The following is a 7,736-nucleotide window of genomic DNA, read 5'->3' on the forward strand; positions in this document are numbered from 1 at the left end:
CGACCGGGATGGCCATGGAATTGGACCACCTCTCCCAATCCATTTTTGTGGGAATTCCTCATTCAATATGTTCCGGGCTGCCAAATCCCAGTGTGGAGGTGCTCAATTCTGCTGGAAAAGCAGGTTTTGGTATCGATGTGTTATCTGAGGAACACAAAATTGTTTAACATATCAAGATATGTTTCACTTTTCACCACCTGGAACGATACAAAATAAACGAATCCTTGCTATTCATTAACTATTTAAAATTTCCACAGTTAAGCTGCCATGTACCACCTACCACGGTGTTCTTGCCTGTATAATATGTTTAATATAAGCATTTGAAATTAGGGCGTTTCAATTCGGACCCGGTATTATTGTGAGGTTTAAGCGTTTGGTTTGCAATAACAAAATTCATCACCCGGGGGAAATGCATACAAAGAAAAAATAAAAGGCTAGTAATAATAATATATTAATATAAATATAATAATACTAAATCTCGTTATTCCGGGAGGTAACAAAGTTTGTCCGGGAGACCAGGAGGGTTGGAAAGGCTAACGGTAACGGTAATTCACATCACAGAGTAACTTTATTGATAATATGCATTCATTGTAGTGCTCCAAAAACGAATTATTTTTCAAATTACTGTAAAAAAATGTATGCCACCTGACTCTTCTTATATAAATAACTCGTATACAGACACACACATGAAGACCCAATACTGCAAATCCTCTAAACTTCCATCTAAATCCGGACCTGCGTATAAAACAAACTTCGGCCTCCGCGATGGTGTGGTGAGCATAACGTGCTACGAAGCCAGAGGTCCCAGGTTCGAGTAAGGCATCTTTCATCCTCATTCTCGCGATCAACCCAAAAGATAGAAAGTGATAATTATCCCTAGCGTCTTTGCAAACTCATCTAATAACACTTCCGAAGAATTGGTTTTCTATACGAGGTATTATCTAGAACTTCCGGGACTGGTTCTGCCATCTGAACAGTAGTTGTAGTAGCAAGATGCAACGGTAGGCGTTAGTTCTAGCATATCTTACTGTAAAAAATTCCACGTAGGTGGGTGAACGCGTTGACCGTTTACTTTTATTTGGAGTCGTATATGTGGCCATGTGGTTCTGGCGATTTCAAAATAAATCCGAGGAGGGAACTGCGAATGTGCATTATATTTTGTGCAAATCTCTTGGAAAATGCGACGGAGACGCTGGAAATTAATTAAAAGACTGTTCGGGGCAGTCTGTGTGCGAATTAACGGGGAGGGGGAATGCCGGGGATTTCTTTCGCCTATTCTTTTATCCCCGGCAGAAGATTTTTTTTAATCCCTGCCAGTGATGTTTTATTCCACCCTCCCAAAAGAAAATGTAATTGAAAGCATATAGTATAACTCGCGTACTTTCGACGTGGCCTTTGGCCACGTCTTGTACGCTCGCATTGGTGATCTTCGGCCACGTTGTGGGCGCAATCACGTTATAGATGGGGTTCCTCAATGATCTTAATAACTTTGAAAATATCTGCATGTTGTATTGGATGATGGGGAACATATGTATAACTTTGAAAAGTTTAGAAAGTAACTTTATGTGTGTATGGGCTCTAATAAGGTACAAATATTCAACCTATTATTGTCTATTTTCTTAATAATGAACTGAGTAAGTAATAACCGTTTCAAAATAATTAGTTGGATGTTTTGCATTTACGAATTAAATTGCGACACTAAATTGAAAATGTTATATTTACTTCTTTTGTCATTTTCACATTTTTGAACGTAATTGGATAATAACTGTTTTCCGTCATTCCCTTAAAATGCCTACCTTGCCTCTGTAATAAATTCTGATGCTCGCATTTTGAAATTCGAAGAGTCTAGCATAATTCCCTTACAGTAGTTTTCGGGGTGAAAATAAACATTCTTTAAGTTCCCTAGCAACGTCCGTTTCCATGGACAACAACAGGCACGGCAAGTTCTAAGGAATTGCATGTCATTATACCCCCTAAACATTTAGTTAAAACAAGCACGATGTAGATATTTACGCATTGAGTATAACAATATATACGGAATTGTATCTGGGCTGAAACTCCTTATTATGTAGATGTCACCCTTGTTTCAGGCACCTTTTCAAAGTCATGAGTTCATTCATCTGTGTGCTATTGATCTGTGAGAAATATAATGTAGCTAGACAATTAAGAATTGAAGGAAACAATGTGTGCTGCAAAATATTTCCGTGGCAACGGTTGCTAAGGACGTGAGAAAAGGGCATTTTCACCCTTAAGGAAGGGCCGATTGAGTGATTTTTTAATTTTCTCGGCCTTTTGGGACAATTTCATGGGGGGTCGTAATCGGGCATTTTTTGCCTCCGGGACTTCCTTCATGGAGAACATTTATGTCAGTGAGTGGTGGGATTGGGGCTATATATATATTGGACTCGCGTACTTTCGAAGTGGCCTTTGGCCACGTCTCGTACGCTCGCCGACGTGCTTCAGTTATTTCGAAAGTTTTGAACGTAACTTTACATGTGTACGGGCTCTAATATGGTACAAATATTCAAAATAGTATTGCCAATTTTCTTAATAATAAAGTGAGTAAGCAAGATAGTTTCAAGATAGTTATATTTCTTGTATGAACGAATTCAATAGCGACGTTAAATTGAAAAAGCAATATTTATGTCTTTTGTCATTTTCACATTTGTAAACATAATTGAAAAATAATTGCTTTCCGTCATTCCCATCAAATTTCTACCTCTCCTCTGTAATAAATTATGATGTTCATGTTTCGAAATTCGAAGAGTCTAGCATAATTCCCTTACAGTAGTTTTCGGGGTGAAAATAGCCCGACCCTGTGGCCGAGTGGTTAGTTCCGCGGAAGTGCCCGTGCGAGCAACATCGCCGTGCCTCTGCTCGTGAACCGGTGAGTCATCGGGACTCTGGCGTGCTAGACGACGCGAAACGCGTAAATTTTCAAGTCACGTAAAGTTGTTAAATTGAAGGAAAATGGAAATCCGTCGTGTAAATACGCTAAAGTTATGGTTTTCAAGTGTGAAGAAGTGCCCATCATCGCTGATGCTTCATCGTTGGATACGGGATACTCTTGCCTTGACTGAAGACCAGGTATTAAGTATTGAACTGGACCAATACCGTAAGTGCGTATATATTAAGCTAGTGACGCGTCTATTAGGCGAACAGTTAATGAATAAATTTGAAGGGAAGTTAGTGTATTGTGATGAGGATGATGAACATGAAATTAGATTAGATTGGGCTGATAGGACAACTACACTAGTGAGACTACATGTTATACCAATGGAAATAACCGATAGCCATATCCGTACAGTGCTTGCGCAGTATGGTGAAATTAAGACCCCTCCGGTGGACGAGCGATATTCGGATGAGCATATTTATAAAACTCGTACAGGCATTAAGTTGGTGAGAATGGTTCTGAATAAGCCAATCCCGTCCTATGTATCAATACAGGGCATGCAATATTGGGTAACATATTATGGACAGAAACCTACCTGTAAAATATGTGAAGACACTCAACACACAGCACGGTTTTGTCCACACCGACGTGGTGCTATGGGTGAGCGAGTGATGCAAGATAATACTGGAGCATGTGCTACTCCTGTAGAAATCCAGCCTAAGCAATCATATGCAGCAAGGGTACATGGACCACCTATCCAACGTTCAGCGCACGAGACGGAGATAAAGGCTGACACACAATTTACAGTGTTGCCAATTCCAATGCAGTTGCAAGAAAAAAATGTGAACAATGAACGCGATAAAAATCTGCAAATAGAGCCGAAAAAAGCTGAGGTTTTAGAACACAAAATGGACCCTACGAAGGAAACACCTCTACCTGCGTCTATCCACAGCACATCGTGGGCGGAAGAGGTGGCATCTTTAGACAACCTCCACAGTGACGTACGGGATAACGTGTTGGTGCCTGACAATCTGGAAACAACTGATCAAGCAATGCGCGAGTCTGACACTACGAGTAATCTTCAAATGGAGACTGACACGTACGAAGCAGGAGGATCCCATACACTGGAAGATCAACAAAACAAGGTTCAGCTTGGTGAAACCACAACAGGAACTAAGGACAATGCCAAAAGAAAATCAAACATGAAGAGACTCCAGGAACAGAAGCAGTTGAAGAAGAAAAAAGTACAACAAAATGTGGCACCTAACCCCCACCACAAGAAGAACGTGAAGCAGCAGGCAATAGCCCCCTCCCCAGTGCGTATAACTAGATCCCAAAGTGTGACAAATTTGGCCCCGAGTGTTGATTTACAACCTGTGATCGGATCCAAATTCAGTGTTTCCCCTAGTGTGTCTAGTGAATGTGTGGGTGCAAGTAAAAATGAAAGTCAGAAATAGCATGTGTAAAATGAGTAACGGCATATGATGCTTGGTCACGTGTTTGCACGAGGTACCGTGCACATATGCAAGGTTTACGTTTCGTGTGTATGGAAGTGAGTGGAAAAACAGTGTACGAATATTAGTGTCCTCTGGGCAAAATGTATAATTCACAGTGTTGGGTAACCCTAGTTCTTAAATTTCTGTTAATTGTATATATGATGACTACTCTCCGTTTAGCTACGATCAATATTAACAAAATGCGATCTTTTACTAAACAGGAGGCGCTAGGAGATTTTTTCCTACAATCATCTTTAGATATAGCACTTCTTCAAGAATGTGGAATAACGGCATTTAACCTCCCCCCAAACATATTAGTCTATAATAATGCGACCTTTCAAGCGACGGGAACAGCCCTGTTAGTACGTAACACCGTACCGATTACAAATGTGATGTGCCATCCCAATGGTAGAATTATCTCAGCAAAAATAGCTAATGTTTGGATATATAATTTATATGCACCTTCAGGGACACAATTTAGGAAACAGAGGGATGCGTTTTTTGCGACGGACGTCGCTAGTGAAATGCAGGGTACAAGAGAACATATAATTTGCGCGGGTGATTTCAATTGTGTCTTGCATCCGCAGGACCAAAGACCTGGCTTTAATACCTCCAATTCTTTGCAAAAATTAGTAAATGGGTTTAATTTTACAGATGTATGGAATGACAAATATTTTGGACAGAAAGGGTACACGTACATTCGTAATAATTGTGCTTCCCGTTTAGATCGATTTTATGTAACACCACATTTACGCCAACAAATCAAGTCACTTAGTATAACACCCACCTGTTTTTCAGACCATAGTGCCGTAATCATGGCGATAAATGTGGATATACCAATAGTACCGAGAGGGTATGGCTACTGGAAATTAAATGCTTCTATCCTTACAGATGCAAATTTCCAACGAGCCTTTCAGGACCAATGGAATGTATGGGAAGCACACCGTACCAGACAAAGTGATGTAATTCGCTGGTGGGATGAAATTCTTAAACCGGGCATAAAACGGTTTTGTCTTAGTTATTGTAAGGAACGTTCTAGTGACTGGAATAATAAATATAATTTTTATTATCGTGTGCTGCGTGAACTTATTCATGAAGCCACTGAAGGGAAACAAGTGCAAACAGAGGTAAAACGTGTACAAGCTGTACTGCTGAGGATGACAGCTGAAAGACGACAAGGTGTAAAAATTCGCAGCAGACTCCTCCACTTTGATAAAGAAGAGGTTGCATCTATAAGCCATGTGCTGCAAGAAAGACACAATGCGAAAAGACAATTTATTAGCGAAATAAACGATAATTCTGAAATTAAAATAAAAACAGCCCCGGAAATACGTAACAGATTTTACAAGTATTTTGAGAATCAATTTTCCCAACCAAAAACACATAATGTAGATTTGACGTATAACTTGGAATCCTTGTCCGAGGTCCTTGACGATGAGGAACGTGAGCAATTAAATAACGACTACACAAGCGAAGAAGTATTCCGTGCGGTTAAGTCAGGGCAGGCGTTTTCTGCACCTGGTATGGATGGGATACCAAACAAACTCTACCAAACATTTTGGACGTTGATGGGAAAAACACTAACTGAATGGATAAATGCAGTGTTCCGAAGGTATAAAATGGGAAAATCCTCAAATACTGGGATTATAGTTTTAATACCAAAGTGTGTGAAACCCACTGAAGTTGGTCATTATAGACCCATTACCCTCTTATGTACTGATTATAAAATATTCTCTCGCTGTATGCTAGGCAGACTTATGCCATATGTAGAAAAACTAGTTGGAGATACACAATATGTTTTTGGTATGAACAAGAAAATTACAAATGTCTTACAAACGCTTCGTGAAGTGCTTACCTGTTATAGAGTCAATAGCAATAACCATGATAATGCTATATTAGCAATAGATTTTGAACGAGCATTTGACTCGGTACACCATGATTACATATTTAATGTGCTTCAAAAGTACGGTATACGTGGACATTTTTTGTCAGCATTTAAAAGCCTTTATAGTAACGCAACATCCAAAATACAAATAAATGGATTTATGACAAGAGAACTTCCTATTCACAAGGGAGTAAGACAAGGTGACCCATTATCGATGATAGCTTTCTGTATCTCATTGAGACCCCTCCTTTCTGCATTAGAAAAGCAAGTACAAGGCATCACCATACAATCTATAAACACAAAGGTGTTGGCCTATGCTGATGATGTCAATATATTAATAAATACGCAGTCTGATATTGCTGCAACGTCTAAAGTATTGCAGGAATTTGGTCCCCTTTCAGGGCTCACAGTAAATCAGAAAAAATCAACTCTTATGCATTTAAACCCGGATATAACTTACCCTCAGAGCGGAGAATTTCATGTTGTTCCATCGATAAAAATACTTGGTATAATTTTCGCGCGCTCCCTTCAACGAATGATCCAGTTAAACTTTGACAGAGTGATAAATGGTGTTAAAGCAGTTCTACAAATGAATAAATTTCGAATACTTAGTATACAGTCAAGAGTAACGTTTGTACAGGTGTACGCTCTCTCCAAGGTGTGGTATGTAGCAAAAATCCTCCCGTTGCGGCAACTGGATATTTTTAAGCTCAAGAGTGCTGTGAACTGGTTTGTCTGGAACGGTCAAATCTAGCGTGTAAATCACGCAACGCTTTGTTTACCCTATGCAGAAGGGGGAATGAACCTTGTAAACGTGGAATATAAAAGTCAGGCTCTACGTATTCAAGCTGATGTAATGACACTGATCCAACACCCAAACAGCCTCACTAGTAAAGTTCTGAGACACGCCTTGGACAACATTAAATTGGAGGCCCCCATTGATGTTACAAGCCTTCCAGACAGATTATGGTATTTTAAGAATACAATAGTGGATATCAGTTACGCGTTAATACAATCTCCTATCCTTCCAACGCAAGAGACGTCAAAAATATATAGAAGACTGTGTTCACTATCACAAAACCAGTGTAAAATTGTAGATCGGAATCCAAGAGTCAATTGGCGGGAAGTATGGAATAATATACAGGCCCGCCACCTTACGTTAAGAGTCAGATCAGCGTGGTATATAATTGTACACCAAATATTCATTACTGGAGTTAAACTTTATGATATAAAATTAGTAAATACTCCAATATGTGCTACATGTAATGTACAAGATAATTTAGTGCATAAGCTTAGTGAATGTCAAATAATCCAAAAATCATGGTTATATATCAAAAAACTTGTGAGTACAATTTGTCGTACATCAGAACGTAACATTTCAGTAGATATTCTTTTGTATCCTTCCTTTGCATATTATCCAAGAACAAAACGCCACAGTGTACAATGGCTCTTAGGCCAATAT

Source organism: Lepisma saccharinum, chromosome 1, assembly GCF_977018435.1.
Source record: "Lepisma saccharinum chromosome 1, izLepSacc3.1, whole genome shotgun sequence".
Lineage (NCBI taxonomy): Eukaryota > Metazoa > Arthropoda > Insecta > Zygentoma > Lepismatidae > Lepisma > Lepisma saccharinum.